General features: G+C 39.1%; 1 protein-coding gene across 1 annotated transcript in view; it reads left to right on the top strand.

Annotated features, from left to right (window-relative positions):
- Positions 1–20,732: 20,732 nt before the first annotated feature.
- LOC122790908 (zinc finger protein 536-like) overlaps positions 20,733–22,683 on the top strand; it is a 517,195-nt gene continuing 515,244 nt past the window's right edge. The window contains exon 1 of the mRNA XM_044058592.1: positions 20,733–20,848. The gene's annotated coding sequence lies outside the window, so the exon portion shown is untranslated. The remainder of the gene's footprint in view (positions 20,849–22,683) is intronic.

The raw sequence follows: 22,683 nt of genomic DNA, 5'->3' as shown, positions 1-22,683 counted from the left end.
GTTCTGGTACCCTTGGTAAGTGTAAGCAGGGGTTTGGGAGGTGAAACATTTACAAGCTGCCTGTGTCCATTAGAGACATAGGTGACACACCAGGGATGAATTTTGTGTTCCCCATCCATTTGTCCAAGTTACAGTTGAATTGGGTTAGGGAGGAACTCTGCTTCACATGGATGGGGAGCTTGTTCCAGAGTAGGGGTAGTCTCTGGAATACATAATTGTCCATCCAGCAGATCTTAGTTATATCACAGGCAATGTTTTAAGTCTTTAGAATGGGGAATTCTGGTACTGTTTGTTTTGTGGATATACACAAGGTTCATTAGAGTGGAGGTCTGACAATTCCTTGTATGCCAGGCATAGATCTCCCCTCAACAGCCTGAGGAGATGGAATACAGGGACAGGGCCTTGAGGCAGTCTGCATAGGACGTGTTACGTCCTGTATTCTTTTAGTGAGGTACCTCTGTGGACGTTCCATTTGTTGGATATGCCTGGTTAGGTACATATCAGACAGGCATTGTACTCAATGACAGGTCTTTTGAATGCCGAATACAGTGGAATAGTGACTTCTTCGAACCTAGATGCCATACTTTTGTTTATAAGTTGCACAGCATAGAATGATTTACTCACTACTGTAGACATGTGATGGTCAAAGGCTAGATTACTGTCTGTGTGTGTCCCCAAGTCCCTGACTACTGGGTCAGCTCTTAGGGGTGTTTTGTCAATATGATAGTTACCAGAGGTGGATGACTTCTTGAAGGATACTATTATGCATTTCTTGGCATTTTGTTTTAGTCCATGGCTCTGGAACCAGCTGTTTGTCTGTGTCCTCCCTTCATGGAGAACATTTGTGTCAGTGGACTATTCAGTGACTGCTCATAATTTGCAGTCATGCCATATGCCATTGATATTGGTCTTGACTAAAGAGAAGTAAATGGGGGAAAAAATGAGTGGTCCAAGGACTGATCCCTGAGGGGCTCTGCTAGTGACCACCCTCTTTATAGCGGTGGACTTCCCAATTCGAACTTCCTGGGTCCTGTCTGTGAGCCAGATGACTGTCCACCAGGTGATATAAGGTTTTATAACTAACCTCTTGAGTTTGTCAATAATGCTGGAGTGGTGTATTGTGTCAAATGTTTTGGCAAGGTCAAGGTAGGCAGTGCGAACCATTTTACTGTCATTCATTGCTTTCCTGACCTTCTCAAAGAAAAGTACCAGGTTGTGCAGGCATGACCTCCCCTTGATGAAATCAAATTGGGTTGGGGCTAGTGTCTGGAGGTTTCCTATGTCATTATTGATCATTCCCATGATAACTCTTTCCATAGCTATGCATACGAGGCAAGTTAGACTTATGGTTTTAGCCTGCTTGGAGACAACAGTTAAACAGTAATTCCAGAGGGCCTGATAGGTCATGTTTCATGCTATTTAGAAGGCATCCTGGGATATTGTCTGTGCCCACTGATGCAGTGTTCTTGGTCTTAGAAAAAGCATTGTGGACCTCTTCCCTAGTGATAGTAGGGGAAGTTAAATTTGATGGTATTTCCTGAGGGAAGGTTGATGGGGAGATCGGGGTAAATTTGGAGCTCAATTTGTGGACCAGTACGTTTGCTATATTTTCTGGATCAGTATAGGTGGCTCCATTTACAATGAGCTCTGCACATAATTGTGTATTGTCTTTCAGGTGATAGACATACTTTAAAGAATGCGTTGTGATTGTCATTGGCTTTGGAGGCCAAATTTACCTGACGTTTAGCTTTGGTAGACTTTATTTGTCCTCCGAGTTTTGTGTTTAGTTTGAGAGTTCTTTTATTCTGCTGGGTGCTGCACCTCCTAATTTTTGCCATGATTTTCTTCCTTCTGTTGTACAGTCTGTTGATCTTCTTGGAGCAGCATTTTTGACCTATTAAATAGCCACTGTGCCACTATATATTAATAACCATCCTGTGTTTGCAGTGTGTTTACGGGGTAACCCATTTTCCTACCACATCCCAAAGACTTGCTGTAGATGAAGTGGCATTCCTTCCAGTTTACTAGTAGGTGCATGTGTGAGTGTGAATGTGGTGATTTGATGTTGCATGCCTTGTTCAGAATTTCCACTGCCTTGAAACTCTTGGAAACTAAGGCAGTGGATATCCCTGAACTGAATTAAGTGAGTAAGTGGGTAATGGGAAAATGAATATGTAAGCTATAAAGATCTCTGTTGTTCAGTTTAAGTATAATGGAAGAATGGTATAATAATAAACCATATGACTTCAAGTTATGTTACAGCTATGATCTGTGTGTTTAGTTTTGTGATGGGAATGTTTTAATGTCATTGTAGTTGTCTCGCAATAATGCACAGAATTTTGAACCTAAATCATCACAGAACTAGTCCTGCTGAATGTGATGTGAAATAAGTGGGTATTATTCCTTAATATGCAGTTGTGAAAATTGAAATCAAGGAAATCCACCTCTTTTTCTTCCCTGATGCACCTCAGAAAAATAACAGCTCACTAAACGTTTTCTTAGTAAACAGAATGCAGGCATATAACAAATGCACAAATGTTTTGTAAGGAGTTACAGTAGTCCATTAAATAAAATTGTAATGCAGAAACAGATACATTTTCAGTGAACCAAAAAGTATTTGTTCCTTTATCAAGTTTCTGTGCCATTGCAGGCGAATCTTGAACATCTCTGCTTGTCTTTTCTTTAGGAAAGTGAAAGCTGCTAATTTTTTTGTTTTTTTTGACAGTAAAGTGGATTAATTTCAGATCATGTGGAGATTAAATATAGTTTTATGCAGTTCTAGGAGGGTAATTATAATCTCTGTCAAAAAACTAACCTCAAGCAAATACATCATTCTGTTGTATTAAGAACGGAGTTAGCACTATTTTTTTACTGAAAAATGTTAGTTTTTAAGAAACATTGTGAATAAGTAATCAACAGGATATGTTGAATGGCTTTGAACTCTTTAAATGCTTAAAAAGGAACCTGCTCAGTTCATAGACTATTTTACATACCTTTTGTTAAGTTTGTTGTTGATAACAGTTTTAGTACCAGAAAAGAAAGCCCTGTCATGATTCCCAAAGTTTAAATCGTTTCATGCCATATGACAGTCTGATGGTGGTAGAAGCGTATGTCATACTGAGCCGTTTTGCTGTGGATGTGGACTGTAGAGAGGCAGATTTCGCCCTTCAGTTACTTCGTACTTCTGTAGGACTCGTCCTGACTGTCATTTTTACTTCTGGTGGCCTTCTCAGGATAGGAACAGTAGGCTGTTGTGAATCTGCACTGAGAGTTTATGAAGACGTTTAAGAGAGCAGGCTACATGCATCACATAGAAAGGCATCTAGCCCATAACGTGTATGGAGACAGAAACAAGAAATGGAAAATGAATTTAGTATGACCCTGTAGCTTCATTAGGTGATTGGAAGTCTGTTGATTTGTATTTACATGTTTAGCCATGTCGCTGACGCTTTCCTTTCTGGGCATGCTCTCTTACTCTGTTGGAAGTGAATGAACAGTAGTCTTTCTGTGTGGATGTGGGAGTTCGTGAATGTACCAAGTTCTCTATGGAGTGCCAATGATAGACATTTTCTGTAAATGATTGAATGTTGCTTTCTAATTTGCTAGTTATTTCTGTTATGTTTTGTATCTCAGTAAACTAATATCTAGTCTCTAAAAGAGGTTCGTTTCCATGTTTATTGTTTGCTAGAAATGCCTCTCTCTGTGGCTTTCGAGTGAACGCTGTCTAGTCAGTGTCTGTCAGGCCATTGGAGCCTTTGTATGTCAGTTTTATGTCGTTTTCAAGATGTTTGTAAGCAGTGTGTCAAGAGCATAGTATAGCCTTTTACCTTTTGAAGGAAAAGTGCCTTCACTGCCCTTAAAAAGCTATGTTGTTAATAACTGTGGAGTTTCGTAGCTGTTATAACTTGTGCCGAAACTCTGCTGCTGTATGGCAGTTAGTTGGAAGCATCACGCTGTTTCCTTATAAATATGGACAGCCTGTAGTCATGGTTAGGAACATGAGTTGTAATTTCATTCCTCAAAGCACTGAATGGCCCTGCTCTAAATGGATATTTCTTGCACATTTTTATATTTGCATTTAGTAACCAGAGAGGGGGGGGGTACAACTGATGAAAGCCCATTTTACTGGAGGCTTGAGTAAAAAACTGTGTGACGGTACGTTAGTACAAAAAGAGCAAGTAGTATTAACAAACCTAGATTTGCATGCATACGATAAACGTTAAACCCACAAACCCTCTTCACCACCAACATACGCGCACACATTCACACGTGCATGCACACACACGCGCACACATACCTAAGACTAGGAACACAATAACATTCCAGAGCAAACGTCTCCACCACTACCTTTCTTTTGATCAGCTGTTGGTGGATCATAAGTTAAGTGAGGGGATGCTCATACATTGAGCTTCACGGGTATGATATTCATAGTGGTGCTTGTGGACAGTCGTACAACTCTTGTAACTGCTGACTGCTTTCTATAAATGTTTGAATTGTTATTTCTTGCACTTGTTACTCCTCCCTGGCATGTTCATGACTACTTCCTTGTTCTCTTGGTCTCATTAGTGGTACTGTGTAAAAAGCCTGAATTGTTGTTATTACCTAGACTATTACCATGAGCATCAGTCTGATTTGCCTGTCCTCACTGTCTCCTTAGCCCTTGTTAAGATTGTAATGCTTACGTTAGGAGACCCATTTATTTCAATTAGTCATTCTTTTTCAGGTGAACATATCTTGAGATTTGACTTGGTTTATGATAACGCTTCTCTTGAGAACTTTTCTCTGAGAAGTTGATACTTCTTTCAACTTCCTTCAAGTGCTTTAAGCGACTCTCCATCCAAAAATGAGCTAAAAGCAGTCTATAAGATTGGATTTCTAACTTAAATATAAACTTTACAAAAGCATATTGCCTTGTAAGATGAATTAAGAGAAATTATGTGGAATTTTTTTCTTTTCCTGATGAAACAGATTTTATTTTTTTTTTTACTTTTTATTTATTTTTTTTCACCTGAGAACCTATTAAATATGAAGGTTACAACTTTCAAAGTATTGCAGGTGGCTAAAGCAATGAATTGAAACATTTTAAATTGAAAACAAAGTTCTTGTAACTACTATGTCATACCATAACATTATAAAACTTATTTCTGTTCTTCATGTGTCATTTTAAATATACAAATTTGTTATTCTAAGAGGAATTTTTCTCATTACCCTTTAAGATGGAGGCCAGTGGTAGCCAAAAGGTATTTCCCTCTAATTCATATGATGTTAATTTCTTTTTTGTGGACTATAGCAGTTATATTTATAAATCTGAACATGGGAGTGAAAGCTTTTTTTCCTATTTCATTTCTGTTGTCTTTATAGCTGTTGTCAGTGAACATCAGTTGAGAAGCATTTTGCCCGTCTCAACACATAAAGGAATGGGGGCATTAAAAAGTAGCACTTGTTTTGTTTTACTAAAATTGTCTGTCCTTAGAGGTTCAGTACATTTTTGAAAATTTATCTAGAAATTAATTCACAGTATTAAAAGTATGTTGCTACTCGGCTTTTGTTTTTTTTTGTGCACTGTCAACATAAAACCGTTAATCTTGTTTGTCTGTTTTTATTTGGCACATTGATGTAGAAATGTCCAGCTGAATATTATCCAGAATGAAATTCCTTACTGATTTTTATATTATTATATTAATCAAGGACTGAAATGTTGGTCTTTTTTTAATTTAAATAAGTCCAAAATAATTCTTGAATTTGTATCTTATAGTACCGGACAATTCTTGTAAAACTCTGACAGTATCAGTCTAGAAGATTTTGTTTTAATGTAAAATCAGTGAAAAACAGTTTTGTCTCTGGACAATTCTGCAGTTCTAATGAGGTCATGCCTTGCATTCTGGACAATACAAATTGTTTAAGGCTTTGACTCAAACCCTCTCTTTTACCTGTAGTGTAAACTTAATTAGAAATGTAAACTTGCTTAAAATATCTTCTAAGAATATAACATTTTGTTTTCAACACAACTGAGTCAACATGAAAAGTCTATATTTTTCAGTTCCATTATATTCCTGATGTAGGCAAGAGACTAAATCATAAAGTCCCGATAAAACCTATTCTAAAAGCTAGACCACTTAGGAAGTAATATAAAACTTACTTATAGTTGTTCATTTCCATACACTATTCATACACCCTCATTCATAGGCTTTTAGTGTAACACCCTTTCTACTAGACATTCTATCAGTTCATTATTCAGGGACAGATTGCATATTTATTTTTCATTCAGGTGTAGGTTTTGAGTCTCTATAGTAGACACATATTTTTATATATTAAATTTAGTTAATAGGTTTGTATGCGTTTTAAATGTTTTTATCTTTTATTCTATGAAAGCTTTCACATGTGTTAAGGTTAGTTCTCCTGAGGTTTGTAATATGTCTTTAAATGCTGGTATTTTGGTAAGAGATTTTAATTGGATACTTCTTTAACTAATTAAATACTTTAAGTATTTAAATGTTCATGTTAGATGCCATTGCAAATACATCTGAAGAAGCACTTGCATTATTTCTGCTTCAATAATAGACTGCTTTTATTACAGAAGAAGGTGCCATTGTCTTACTGTGAACTTATAACTACACAGTGCCGTAGTATTGCCTTATATCTTTATATTTTCAAGTCCAAAATAATTCTTGAATTTGTAACTTATAGTACAGGACAGTTCTTGTAAAACTCTGACCATATCAATCTAGAAGATTTTGTTTTAATGTAAAATCAGTGAAAAACAGTTTTGTCTCTGGACAGTTCTGCAGTTCTATTGGGGTCATACCTTGCATTGTGGACAATACAGATTGTTTAAGGCTTTGACTCAAACCCTGTCTTTCACCTGTAGTGTAAACTTACTTAAAATATCTTCTAAGAATGTAACAGTTTGTTTTCAACACAATTGAGTCAACATGAAAAGTCTATATTTTTCAGTTCCATTATTTTGTCACATTTAGAGTCTTCTATAAATTCTACAGTCGAACCAGAAGGAAATATAGAAAATAACCATTTGTTAGCTAAGGATGTTTAAAAATAATTTTTTTGAAAGTGATAAATATCTTTCTATTGTAACTAGAATCAATAGGGTTAGAGGTTGAAAAGTGAAAACAATTGACTAAAATTAATAGCATTTTATTTTCTGTTGTACATATTGACTAGTTTGCGACTTGAAATTTTATTACATATGTCTCTGTGCATATCTTTACATCTTGTTGCATTTATTTTGTCAATCTGTTGGGTTGTTCAGTTTCAGGTAACACTAATCTATCTTGATTCTACATTTAACACTATTTTTGAGCTATGTGAGTATATTGAAAAGCTTAAGAATCATTTGATTAATAAATAAGGTTTTTGTTTGGCAAAAAGCCAGTCTTGTATATTACATATATATTTAAAAATGCAGCTTTATTTTAAATGAGTTTAATCTGTGTTCAAACATGGAAAAAATTTGTTCCAAAAAGTGAGGATCTAGTTTTTGCTACATCAGAATTATATTTGTTGTATTTTCATTAACATCCTGTGATTGTTCCACATCTTTTGATAAAAGTGTACAGTTGTGGTAAAGTAGCATTTGTTTCAGTCATAATCACATAGGCATTTTGTCTTGCCCAGTTTGCCAACAGTTGCATTGCAGTGGCAAAAATTAGTCAGGAAAGAGGACAGCCTTGTTTTGTTTTCTTGGTGTATATACTATGGTAGCCTTACCCATCTATAATTTTAATAATTTCCAGTTTAAGGAGTCAAATGCCTTCTCAGTATTTAAACACATACTTGGTAATAACTTTGAGTTTTTGTCTGCAAAGGCTATTGTAATTATTTTACTATTGTCTTGTATCTGCCTATTAATTATGAAACCTGTTTGATTCACTTTAAGAGATGATGATATTAGTTGAAATATTTCTGTTAAGATGGACATAAATGTTTATAAGTAATAATTAGTAGAGATAGTGGCCTGGGAGACTAGCACAATTTTAGGTCTTTATCTAGCTTTAATATTGGATTGTTAAAGTATTATTCTATGAAGGAGAGATCCTAATCTTCTTTGAATGTTTATAAAACTTCCTTTAATAAGTGAATTATATTCCGCGGAAATTATTTGTAAACTTCCAGAACTGAATTTTCTAACTGTAAAACGCAACTGGATAAATTAATTCTTTAGTAATGTGGCTCTTTGCTAGGAAACAATGTAAGTTTTCACGTGGCACTGATAGTTATGCATGTGGTTATATAGTTATGTGGCAACTTATCAGTAACAACATAAATCCAGAGGCAAGGTCAGTTCTTTAGTTTGCAAGTGTTGCAGAGATTTCTGCCTTCCCTAAAAAATATCTGGAATCTCAAATAAAAGAAGGTGGTGAGTATGCGTAAAGAATACATTACCCTACTAGAATACTGAGATGCTAACGGGACGAAATCTAAGTAAAAATACATTTTGTGAGGCAAAGTTAAAACACATTATTAAGTAACTGACATATTTATTCCTACTCTTTCAGATAATGTTTTTAAATCTTTATTGAGTATAAAAAATTAGAATTGGGAAGATGAAGTTGAAGCTGTTTTTCTGTAATAAAGATAAATCATTTACAGTACTGAGCTTTCAGGACATGTTACTCATACCTTAGAAGATGCACACTTCTGATAAATGTGTGTTTGAAACTTGGGAAATTTTGCAGTGAAAGATGATAAATTCTTGCCACAAATCTACATTTATATTTGTATTGAAGAGTATTGCTTCTCATGTATGTGAAAGGCTAGTTTTGACTAATTTAAGTAACAACTGGTAAGGATAAGCGATGTAGAAATATTTCATCTGTTGAACAAAATGTTTTGTCCATGTTTGAAGAAATGAAATGGTTCGTTCATTCATTCATTCATTTTATCTTCTGATGCCCATTTTGTCCAGCTGATGGTTGTAAGGGAGCAGGAGCCTATCCTGACGCTGTGTTACAAGGTAGAGGAACTTACCATGCATAGAATGCCAGTCTTTTGCAAGACAGACATACCACTGTGCAGTTTGGAAGGTCAGCATTTCACCTGCAGCATGGAGGAAGAAACTGGTACATCCAGTATAAATGCTCAGACATAAGGTGAATATACAGATTGTGATCCCAGCCAAGAATAAAACTGGTCATCCAAGTGCTGTGAGGGAGTATCAATTGAAAACAAGTGGTTGCACTAGTAAAGCATTTTAAATGGTGGTGGAACAGTTATTGTCCATCACAAACATGTTGGCAGACTGCAGTGTGACCCATCTGGTGTTTTCAGAACTAGCTTACTTACTGTTCTGAAGCAAATATAACATAAAAATCTTTATTACAGCTGTTGAATGAGATATTTAATGGTAAAGAGTCCCAGCACTCTAGTCTGTGACCTAGTGAAAATGAGCAAGAATTTGTGATCCACCTAGTAGGCTGGTCATTTCTAGTTGAAAAAAGTGATCGATTTCTTCTTGCAACTTTTGTTCAGCAAAAGATCAAGTTATACTAGTGAAATGAACAAATTTTCAGTGAATTTCATCATCACTTTCAGTGTCAGAACATTCATGTCAAGTTCATGTGCACAAAGAATTAATGTTGATGGCATGCTTTTAAATGCTGTCTAGAGGGAGATCCCCTTTCTTCTACGTAATTTTTTGTTGAAATTATTGAATTTTATTTGTTGTAAGTACTACTTTGAGTATGATGGAGAAAACGGATAGAGCCACAGACCATCCATGGCCCTCAGCTAATTTAATTTACGTCTGGCAAGATTTGGGGAATTGTTTGTGTTGCAGCTTGGGATAGGGTTTTATGATTGGCTGCAAGTTAAGTTTTATTGTACTGACGATTTTGCATTTGGAGTGTTCTATATGTGTTAATTATTGATTTATTCGATTGGCTGAATTCAAACTTTTTTGTATTTCATTTTATTTTTACCATAAATTTGATTTGAGTTAGAATTTTTTTGGAACTAACTTTAAGTGCAGAAGAAGGAGAGTGTATACATATTAATACTTTTTTTAAAACTTACCTCTGAGTTAGCTTATGTTCACCATTTCTTCCCTGTTCTCGCAGCTTTTTAGTACAAAAATTGTAATAGTCTACTTTTTTATTGTTTTTGCCCTGGATATCAAAACTTACCTTGTGCAAAAGAGTGATAACCACTCCATCTGTATTTAAATATTGCATGAGAAGCCATTTTGGACATAAAGAATTTACTATTGGAAAAGGTAAAAAAAAACTGATCTGGATTTAGAAGGTGGTTTCTACTGAATTTACTGAGAAAACAGGCAAAGTAGGCAGTGTAATTCATAAGAACTGGTATGTGCTATTGAGCAGATGCTGTGGGTCCACCAGCCAGTAAGTAACATTTAAAAAAGGCAAGGAAGATAATGGATCTGTTAGTACACAGCATGGTTTTGCTCACATGAAACATCTGCAATTAATTCCTTTTAGTAAGAAACTTAACAATTTTGGATCTGTATGTGAATTGTGTAGGATCATAGGAGGTTAGTAGGCTAATGGCCCTGTGGCCCTTCCAAGCCTAGCCAAGAGTTTATCCCCCCAAAAAACCTCAAGTCAGCAGCTGTCGTCCCTGTCAATGAGGGACACAGGTGGAACCCTTGGGACAAATTTGTGGTTTCCTGTCCACTCATCAAGGTTGCGCTTGGAGGGTCAGCGAGGTGCTACATTTGACGTGTATGGGAAGTCTATTCCAGAGACGGGGTAGCCTCTGAGTGACAAAATTGTCTATCCAGCAGGTTTTGTTGATGTCTTATATTAGATTAGGCCTTTTGAGTAAGTAGTGTGTGAGGAGTTATACTTACAGATATGGAGCATCTCTAGTTGGTATAGTAGTGAGTAATGAATTTAACAACTTAAGTAATGTTCACATTTCTGAGCTGATTACACATTTGACCACCTTCTGATGTTTATGCTTTTACCTTTCTTGCAATAAAATACTCATTGGACTTAATATTAAAATGTTGAACTTTAGAATTCAGTAGCATGTTAGATTTTGAATGAATGTAAGCATCAGTTTTGTTTGATTTCATTAGGATTCATCTGATATCTAGTTTGTGAGGCTGGAAAATGTTACAGTTGAAAGGATGTGAAGTAGTAAATTTAATTTGTTAGAACAAAATGAATTATGTTGGATATATAGACTTGGTGTCTCAGAACTGGTGAGGCATGCATTTCATGGCTATAATGCTGCAATGCTTTCTACCCCCCACCAACCCTTTCACTTTTTTGTACTGTTCTCTAATTAAACAAAACTTTGTATACTTTTTTATTATGATACACCTGCAAAATTGATTTTATTCCTCAGTAACATTACTGGAAGAATAGCTTGACACAACACATCCATAGATTTTAATGGTTTCACTTCTGTTCATGTGCAGTGTTCATGTATTAAAACATATGGAAATATTGCCATGCTATTCCACTGGTAACATTAAGAATGGCTAAGTAAGACAGCCGACAGTGCAACCTAAACCACAATTTTACACTGTTTTGTTAAAAAAACAGCAAAGATAAATATGAAATGATAGGGGTAAAATAAATTGTGGCCCTCTTTGTATCACGTCTAGTAGTCTAAAACTTAGGCCTGTACCTTTTCAGAGATGCTTTTAATTATTTAAATCCTTATGGATTAAATGAAGTATTTTATATTAGCCTTTTGGTATATAAACATATAATAGCATTTATTTTTTAGCTTGAAAAGGCGCTTGGGTAATAGGAAAAATGGCTGTCTTTAATAGTGCAATTGAGTATTGTCTAATTAAGTCTCATCAAATAAGTCCTGAATCCGTGTACTGAGATATTGCCTTTTAGAATGAATTTGTGTCTAAAACACTAAGGATTTGTAATTTGCTTCAGTTCAGAAGAAAAGATAAACTTTTTTCTCATTTGTGTGTGTGAAGTATGTTGCATTACTTTCAGTTTCTGATTGTTCTAGACCGGTGCTTATTTTTCTGCTTTTCAGTGTGTAATGTGAACCGTTAACTTAGAGGAGTGATATTTTGGGGGATTGTTTTTGCACTTTGAGTCATCTTTTGTTTTGTCTTGCTCTGGGAATAATCCCTTTTTCCATACTGCACAGGTTTAACCACCTTTGTGGTCCTTGACTTCTGCTACCGGGAAATGAAACTTTAATAGTCATGAGGAATAGTTTCCTTTGTGGCTACTGTAAGACAGTCTTATGCTAGTATGGAGTTGGTGCAGTTGGACTAGGCCAGGTGGGGAGCACCTTGGTTTTCTTCCATGCTAAATGCTGCGTCATTGCTATCTTGCTTGAGCTTTGAACTCTGTTCCCTGTGCTAGTATACTGTGTCCCTGAGATTGTGTTCCACGGCCAACTTGGTGTCAACATCTCTCCAGTTTGAAGTCGGTGCTTATTTTGTAATTTAATTGATTGTTTTAACAGTGGACTATCTTACCTCTTCCCTCGTGGGTTGCTCTGCAGCTTACTATTTTAAGTTCACCTCTAGGACTGAAGAAAGATCCATATCTAGCATACTGTCAAAGGAAGGTTACTTTGTTAGTATGACACAGGTATAACAGTTGTCTCACCTGTGGAAATGAAATACCACACCGAGATTTTCATTCCTACTGCTTCACTTGCTTAGGCCCAAACCACGACGTCTCCCGCTGTCGCTTTTGTGCTCTCTTCAATGGCAGAACTATATGTCATCGGGCCCTTATTGTAGCTAGGTATTTTCTCTCAGTCCTCAAATTCTGATATGGTTTCGGTAAGCCATCCGACAGCAGATCTTCCAAAAAAAATGTAACAATAAAGACACAGACAGATCGCACAGGTCCAAAACTGCCGATGACGCTTCCATTAAGCTAGTCGTCAGTTCTCCGGTCCTCGGTAAGGCGCTTTCGCAGCCCCTGAAGCCTGCTTCTGTGGATTCGCAGGCCGCTACAGAGACCCTTTTGGAGTCTGGTATGCTGTGAGACTCTTTATCGACTAAGGATCCTGTGGATGTGTCTACCTTGGATGGGTCCGGAGCCGCCGAGCAGGCACCACCTTTTGAGGAAGTACTTCGCACTACTGATTCTCAACACAGACCGACGACTTCTGTCGTGCCTACCATTCTTTCGAAAACTACCGAGATTCTAAGACCCAGGGTATGAACCACACCCAAGAAACAGACGACCCAATCTCAGGCACCTGCTTTCTTGCCTCAGTCTCAGATGCTTAAAATGGTGGAAGACCTTATAATGCTTATCAGGGGAAGCCAGGCTACCCCTTCCAAAAGAAAAAGAGATTTGTCCCCAGTAGTTTTATCTGAACAGGACTCCGATGACTCTGATGCATCTGATTATGAAGATATGCAACCTCTCTCAGCTTATGAGGATTCTGATGCAGAGGAATCCATCCCTTCAGCCTCTCCAACTGAGGACTTCTCCTTTGGGGAAACCCTATATAACTTAAGGGAGCATTTCCAATAGGAATGTCAGGACTACCCTCAGTCAAAAAGGAGACTCAGGGAATTCCTAGATCTTCCACAGCACAGACCTCTGGCCATTCCTCCTATCCTGGATGTTGTGGATGATGTTTTTATGGAATCCAGTTTGACTTCTGACACCCTCCCTCCTGCTCCCAGGAAACCAGACAGGTACTATAGAGTCCCTGACTCTCACTAATTTCTATTCACAAATCCTACTGCTGATCCTGGGGTTATCTCTCAAGGACCTAAAAAAATTAAAACAACTTCTGCTAAGAATCCCACCCCCTCAGATAGGGATTCCCGAGCATTAGACAGATGGGGTAAAAAAGTATACACCTCTGCTACTCTTGCTATTAGAGCACTAAATTGTCAGTTCCATATGCTGAAATATCAGCAACATACCATGGAACTCATCAAACAAAAAATATCTTTTCCTGCTTGTGCAGAAAATAGAGTTACAAGAGTTAATGCATTCTGCAAGTCAACTAACTAAGCACACCTTACAATGTGGTTTTGACGCCCTCAAAGCATCTTGCGGGGCAGCAGTCCCTGGTTCTGGCCTTAGAAGACATGCTTGGCTAAAGGAACAGCCCTTGCCAGACCATGTCAAATCCAAATTATTGGATGCACCACTGCACAAAGACGACTTATTTGGCACCAAGGCAGAGGAGGTCTTAAAAAAAATTGAAGAAAAAGCTAAATCTGTGCAGACAGACTTCTTGCAGGTCCAGCCACCGAGGTCCAGTAGGCATTGCCCCTCCAAGCACTGGTCCTTTCCTGCCCCCACCAGGTCAGCTCAGCTCAGCTCAGACCCCAGCGAAGCAGGCCCCCCCCAGACAGCAGCCCCAGGGAATGCAGAGATCTAAGCAATGGAGTTCCTCCACTTCAAAAGCAGGGAGTGCTAAGCCACCCCCTTATGATAAGAACTCACAATGACTTCATGCTTCCACCCCTCCCTCTGCCAACCTGCTCTTGCCCCTAGGAGGAAAACTCTCCATCCACGTAAGCACCTGGGCCACCATTACCAACGACCGCTGGTTCCTCAACATAGTGTCCCAGGGATACAAATTTTATTTCCACACTCTACCAACTCCAAAAGGGTTCTCAGATCTCCCAAACCAGTGGGCAGAGGCCAAAATGCAAGTCCTTTCCCTGCTCTCGATGAGGGCAATAGAGCATGTTCCTGCAGAACAGGTAGGCCAAGGTTTCTACTCCAGACTCTTCCTGGTACCCAGAAAAGAGGGCACTTGGCATCCCATCCTTGATCTATCCATTCTAAACACTTTCCTGGCGATACCAAAATTCAAAATGCTCACCCTCTGGCAACTTCTGCCTATGCTCTCCAAGGATGCTTGGCTAGCCACCCTAGACCTAAAAGAGGTCTACCTACACATCCCAGTCAGGGAATCTTGCAGGAAATATCTCCATTTCAGAGCGGAATCACTGCACTTTCAGTTCTCTGCGCTTACATTTGGCTTATCCACTGCTCCCAGAGTTTTCACAAAATGCCTGGCTCCTGCCATTGCTTTTTGCAGACAAAGAAATATTCAAATTTACCCCTACTTAGACGACAGTCTGGTTCAGCAGACAGTCAGGAAAAGCTGCTAAAGCACCTGACCTTTGTAAAAGACCTACTGACCTCCCTGGGGTATACTATCAACGAAAAGAAATCCATACTAGTACCCATGCAATAAATTGTATTCCTGGGAGCAAGCCTGGACACTGCATCCCAGATGTCATTCCTTACACCAGAAAAACAAACATACCTGACAACCTACTTCTCTCAACTAGCCACCAGACCCCAGTTATCTGCAAGGAAAATCCTGCAAGCTCTGGGGTTTATGGCTTCTTGCATTCTGCTCATTTCATATGCCAGGCTGCATATCAGGAAACTACAATGGTACCTAAAAAGCCTTTGGTATCAACACTCCCAAGACCTGGAAACTCTTAATACCAATGATACTTTGTTTAAGGAAAGATTTCCTTTGGTGGGCAGCAACATGCAACCACAACAAGGAACTACCCTTCTCACAACCCCACATCGCCCAGACCCTCACCACAGATACATCAGACTATGCCTGGGGTGCACACTTGGACGGCAGGTGTATTCAGGGCCAACGGAGCCCAAAAAAATTACATCAGCCAAAAAGAGATGTTCACTATTCAGCAAGCTCTGACAGCCTTCAGACTCCTACTCTCCCCGGGTCCTCTACTTATCAAAACAGACACCACCACTGTGATGTGGTATATCAACAAGCAGGGAGGGACTCATTCATACCCTCTGTGCAGACTCGACATAACCCTTTGGCACACAGCCTCAGCCATGCAACTACACCTGCTAGCACAATTCCTGCCAGGCTCTCTAAACTCTCTGACAGACAACTTAAGCAGAAATCTTCTGGACTCACACAAGTGGCAGCTAGACCAAAGAACCTTCACCCTTGTAACCTAGAAATGGAGCACCCTGAAGGTCGACCTCTTTGCTTCCCATTGCAACCATCAGCTCAGCAAATTCTGTACCAGGAAACCTCACAGCAAGACCTGGAAAGTGGATGCTCTATCCTTTCAGTGGGTCAACCTCTCGGTCTATGCATTCCCCCCTCTACCGCTCATTAACAAGGGTACTGCTCAAAATAAGGGAGGAAAAACCGAGGACAATCCTGGTTTCCCCAGACTGGCCACGCCAGCACTGGTACCCTCTGCTGTGAAGCCTGTCACCACTGCCACCATGGCATCTCCCTCAGATCCCAACACTCCTGACCCAGAGGAATGGAGAATTCATGCAACCCCAATTTCAGACCCTCAATCTGGCGACCTGGCTTATTCCCTGACCACTGCACAAGCTGCCAATCTAAGCAAACAAGTTCTAGATGTTGTACGTGAGGCCAGACGCCCTAACACTAGAACGTTTTATGCTGACAAGTGGAAAAGGTTTTGCACCTGGATCCAGGCTAAGGGAACTGGAACTGCACAGCCTTCCCTACTTCTCACCCTGGATTACCTGATGACCTACTACACGGGGGTCTATCCTTCTCTTCCATTAAAATTCATGCCTCTGCCATCTCTGCTTATTTCAGCACAGAGCCACCACTTTCCTCCCGCCCTCTCATCAAACAGTTCCTAAGAGGGGCTAACAACTTGAGGTCACACGGAAGAACACCTACCCCAGCTTGGGACCTTAACTTTGTTTTGGAAAAACTCACTCTGCCCTCCTTTGAACCAGCAGTGTCATCAGAGTTTAAGTTCCTCTCTTGGAAGACAGCCTTGCTTCTGGCCATCACTTCAGCTAGAAGAGTATCCGAACTACAAGCACTAATGCCTATAGAGCCCTTCATCATTTTCCACGCTGACAGGGTCTCCCTCAGGACGTAACCCATCCTTCATGCCAAAAGTAGTGTCCAGTGTGGCTCTCACCCAATCTATTCATTTGCCCACCTTTTTCCCTAACCCACAAAACAAGGGGAAATGATTCTGCACTCTCTAACAGACAGCTCAGATTTTACCTAGACAGGACTAAGTCATTTAGGAAGACTGATCAATTGTTAGTCAGCTTTGCTACAGGAGCAGAGGGCAAGGCCATATCCAAACAAACCACTTCCAAATGGATAGTAGACTGCATCCATTTCTGCTACAAGAAGCACGGGAAACCTCCCCACAAGGGGGTCAAGACACATTCTACTAGAGCAACCTCCACCTCTGCAGCTTTCCTCAGAGGGTTCCCCATCAGGGACATCCTGGAGGCTGCAACATGGACATCTGTTCATACCTACACCAAGCATTATGACCTGCCCATCTTCTCCAAATCCAGGGCAGGCTTTGCCACAGCAGTCTTGCAGGGCATCTTTGCCAACCCCCAGTCTTCTTGACTGCCTCCACCCTTTTCTGCAGCTTTGGGAGTCAACCCAAATGTGATGACTGCAACAGTGAAACACGAAGAACATAGTACAGTTGTGTACACTGAGCATAAATTAGATGTTCAAGTGTATTCACTGTTGCAGTCCTGGTTTCCCTCCCACCACCCCCCTTGTCTCTCTCTCTCTCTCTCCTTACAAGGATGTTTTGGTATTCACTTTCTACTGGTGGTGTTCTTCCACCATAACCTAGCTCCCTCTTGGGGGCTCCTGACAGTTAGGGCAAGAAAAACTGATGTAATGGCATCGGCTGTCTTAATTTATAACACTAACGACCTGATGTCAGTCCTGGATCAACGGCAACCGACGCAGAAATACTAAGCTTCTGGTATTCGGGCCAACTGAGTGCTACCCTGGCAGGAATAACCCAAATCTGATGACTGCAACAGTGAATACACTCTAACATCTACATTTGTGGTAGGTGTACATAACTGTACTTTGTGAAGGGAGTTTCATAATCGTGTTGGATATAGGCGTGCATCTTTCAAGACAAGTCACGTTCAGAAAAGGAAGGGAGTTATATGTGTGTGTGTGCGTATATTTTTATGTTTATATATATATATATATACACACACACACATACATGCATTTATGTAATTGTGCTGCAAACCCCTGATGTCTATGAGAAATGTTATAACTACAAAAAAAGAAATATGTTAGCCTGGGGAGGCACTTGTAGTCGGACACCTGGCTAGTATGTGTTTGTATGCATTTGTGAATGCAGTAAGTTTGCTGTTACACAAGGGTATGCTGCTGGCTGAGGCAGATCTTATACCTGCCTGCATAAGAGTGCTGCTTTTGGGAGGGCACCTCACTTCTTGGATGTTTGAAAGAATGCAGTAACTTAAAAGGCTTCTTTTTGTGGATAGAGGAATTGTAGAGTTGACACAGGGACACCTCTTCCTTCCCAAACAAAGATGCAGCTACATAGACAAGCTGCCTTCTTGGCACTGTACCAGAAAGAGTTCAGTATTTGAGCTGCTAATGAGCGTCATCATGTAGTCTTTGGTTTGAGTCCCTCCACCTTCAGGTGCAAACATTGTTCCAAGTAAGTTACTAGTCAGCCCATACTCATACAATACCTGTGAAAAAGAGAAACCTCTAAATTTTAACCTTTCCTGGTTAGCGGAAGAAAGAGGAAGAGCCCAGTCATAAAGGCAGCTCATCATGTCAGCCCAAAGCCATGACATCAGTGTTTTTAACCTGCCAAAATGGAGAGCTGAGGTGCACATAAGGTGTTTTTAGTGGGAGGGAGGGAGAAATGCGTAGCCTTAGCACTGGAATTCAGGTGCAATGATTCTGTTTTAATCTGAGTAAGGTATATAATTACTGCTTTTAAGATCCATTTGCCAGCTTTTGTTCAAAGCGAAATGTAGTTTACATTCAGCAGATTGGGCGTCGTTAACACAAGGTATATTTATGTGTAGTCTGTGTGATTATCTCTCCCTGCTCACCTGTTGAGTCACCTGCATGTCTGTCAGCTGCTGTTTTGATAAGCAGAACTGTGCGGCATTTTTGGGCCTTTCTCTCTTCTATGGTTTCTTCTGTCTGGCATCAAAGTTGGCATGGTGCTTAGTAGCATAGTATGTCAAAGTCTGTCTCTCCCTTCTTTGGCAACCAGTCTTTCTAAAATATGCATAGTGAATGTAGTGCTGTAATTGAATAGTTTGCACACAGTCTTGATAAAAAGCAAAGGCTCACATAACAGTTGGTTATTTATAATGAAGGGTAGTTGGCAGATTTACTAGTTTCTCACTTAATTGACTGGTGGTCCCTCTGTACTACCGTATGTCAGCATTTGAGTGGGTTGTAGTAGTCAGTGCACTTCAGCATTGTTTCCTGAAAAATGCAGAACTAGTAAAGGCTTAGCTAGAATACACAAAATGTGGTAATGCTGTCTTATGGCTCAAGTAATGACTGAAAATGGTCCTAGTAGCAATTCTCCTACTTGGTTAACAACAGTAAATAAGTCAAAATAAACTGAGATCAGCACTTATTGTAGAATTGTCTAATAAGACTCGAAGTGTGCAGGATGATACTTTTCCTCTAGGACTTGTGGAAGTGTGCAGAAAAAGGCATAATGCAGATTTCCTGTGAAATGTATTGGTGCTAGGCAGAGCTATAGCCAAATGTGTTGAAAGGAAGAGGCTTTGAGTGGGATGCATGTGTGTGTGTGGCAGAGGTACTCGGAAACAACAGAGTACTTTGACAGAGGAGTAAACTGGAGGGCAGTAATGCTGAGAAAAGGTATGTGATGATAAAACAGGTCAAAGTTTAGAAGAATGGCCCATATTATAGGAGCCAGGATGCCAACACCAGAGCAGCAGGCAGAGGGGCAAATGACGCAAGAAAATTCAACAGGGATATTGGGGGACACTGAAGAGGTAGGTACAGCCAGACCAAAGTGGAAGCTAGCAGTACTGTGGGGTAGGAAGCAAAGCATAAGGTGGCAGCCCTGTTTGTGGCTTCATCCAATCATGGAATTGGTGGAATTGTTGAAGAGAATGTTTCTCAGTAACAGGTATCCAAATTAGAGTGCAGACTTTTCTTTACTTGTGGTCCTTTAGCAATTGTGATCCATCAGATGGTTGTGTAACTAAAATATTTGTACTTATGTAGTGCTTCTTCGTAGATTGGAGTTTGGAATTGTACATCAGATGGTCTTGTAGCTGGAGTATCAGTACTCGTACAGTGTTGCTTTATAGACTGGGGGCATTGAATTATCCTCCAGATATTTGTTCACTCAAGTATCAATACTCTTGTAGTGATACTATTTAGATTGGCGTTAAGAATGATTATCTATCAGACTGTTTAACTTGAGTATCAATACTGTTGTAGGGATACTTGTTAGATTGGTGTTGGGAATTATCATATATCAAGTGGTTGTTTCACTCAAGTATTGGTATTGGTACAATCTTACTTAATAGACTGGAGGAGTTAGGAATTGTCATCCATCAGATGGTTCTGTTATTCCAGTATTAGTACTCGTGCAATTAAACGTCATAGAGTGGAACTTTTGTCATACATCATATGGCTCTCACAGCATAGTTTTGCAGGTTTATAGCACTTTGCATCTCTGGTCTATTTTAATCATAACATTTTAAATTTGATGAGTTAGTCAGTTGTGCCCACCTTGATTATTTACCTGATGATCTTTACTATTTTTTTTAAAGCGTACATGATGTCCAGATGTTTGCATGCATTTGAATAATGAATTTGGTGTTGCCTCACACTAAAACTGTGATAAGTACTCCTCTCCATGCCACACAAAAGATCATTTTTTTCCTGACTGTGGCTCTGTATATCTGATATAGAGTACATTGAGTACAGATTAGTAACTACTACCTTTTGTGCATTTCAGTGTTATGGCACGTGGTACGGAAAGAAGAAGGCAGACGTTCCTGAGCAGATGAATTATAAGACCCAACCAGAATTGTTAAGCAAGACACTAAAATGAGTGTAAATATCTGTCTCTTTCAAGGTACTATAAAAAATTTGTAAATTAACTCCTGAAAATGAACATGCATTAGCACAGTGGCTCAAACTCCATTGTAATGCACATGTTTTACCTTACTGTCAAACTAGGAATAGGGAGGTGTTTCTTCACAATTAATACTAATCAGCATGTATCAAGTAAAATGTATCTTGTGTTGTAAAACATTTGGCTTGTAAACCAGATGTTCTTTTTACCTCGGGGGTGATTTTGCTGGAATAAAGCAGTAAATAAGAAAGCAAAAATCCCTGAAGAAAGACATAAAAGATCCAGTCAGAGAAAATACATTTTTTTTATATAAAACAGTCTGCAGACTTCCCTGTTTCAGTGCATTATGGGTGAATTGTTAATTATCCCAGGAAAAAAAATAGTTAGACCTTTCTATATCTGGAAAATTCTGACCCTTTTTTGGTTTGTTTTCATGATTTCAGACTTGTACATAATTGAATTCTGGAATATTTATTTATTTATTTATTGCATTTGTTTACCGGGATAAGTCCACTGGGCCTTTCAGTGGAGGCCCGGGGAGAAAAGCTCCAACGAGATACATAAAAAATATAAACATTAATTAGTACAGAAGCAGAAACAGTGTTACAGATAGTAAATATAGTAACATGTACAGAATATATGCATAAAAGCAGGAATCTAGTTTGTTTGATTACAGTAATATATACAGAAAATATACATTAAAGCAGAATTCAATGAATTCAATCAGAGTGGTATAAACAGAGATCAGTGTTATTGTACCAGTATCAGCAAGTATAGATAAAACTAAATATGGAGGAAATATCATCAGTCACTAGTAGCAAAAGACATAGGAGTTTAGTAGTCATGTAAGGAGAGTGAAGAGGTTAGGTTATAGAGCAGGCACATAGCCAGGAAGAGTTGAGATGATTTTTCAGTATTTGTTTGAAGGTGGTGGTGCTGCCTGTGTTTCTTATAGAAGGCGGAAGTGAGTTCCATAGTTTGGCGGCAGTGAAGGAATAGAGGAGTTGACCAGCAGGTAAGGTGGGCTTATCTACTTTTAGAAGTAGACGATTTTCAGATCTTAGATGCCTGCTGGAATGGTATTTGGCAAGTAGAGTTGAGAGAGCAGGACAGTCTTTGGGTCTGTAGATTATTTTGTGCACAGTAGTTAGTTGGGTGAATGAGAGATGGTGGGGGGAGTTCCAGCCACCCTAATTGTTTCAGTGACTTACAGTGGTGGGATGAGAATTTGACCTTGGTGGCAAATTTTGCTATTCTGTTGTAACACATAGCATGTTTGGCTTTTGTAGAATTTCGGATATTAGTGAGGAGAGGGGCACCATAAAGGAGAGAGGGTAATAAAAAGGTAGTTGAAAGGGTTTATCTCGTAGAGAGGCTAAGAAAGTGTTGGTGCCTGTAGAGCATACCAAGATTTTGGTGTGTTTTTTTGATGTTATTGGTTATGTGTAGGTCAAAGTTAAGGTTTTCATCTATAATAATGCCTAGTAATTTAGTGTGTGGGACAACATCTATAGTGGTATTGTCTTGGGCTTGTATAGTGAATTTTTTTTTATCAAATGGAGTGGTTTTCCTAGGAGTAAAAATTAATAGTTTAGTTTTTTTTTGGATTTAGGGCAAGATGATTGTTAAGCAGCCAAGATTCAGTAGATGTGAGGGCATTCTGGGTAATTTGCCGGAGTTCAGAGCTGGAATTTGCAGTGCATATTATTGTAGCGTCATCAGCATATTGGATTACTGAGCATTGTGGGATTGTGGTGTGAAAATTGTTAATAAAGATGCTAAGTAAGAGAGAACCAAGTATGGAACCTTAGGGTACGCCTGTGGAAGTATTGAGG

This window comes from Protopterus annectens, chromosome 16.part0, assembly GCF_019279795.1.
Source record: "Protopterus annectens isolate FY-2018-M chromosome 16.part0, PAN1.0, whole genome shotgun sequence".
NCBI lineage: Eukaryota > Metazoa > Chordata > Ceratodontiformes > Protopteridae > Protopterus > Protopterus annectens.
This window is presented reverse-complemented; position numbering and strand designations above follow the sequence as displayed.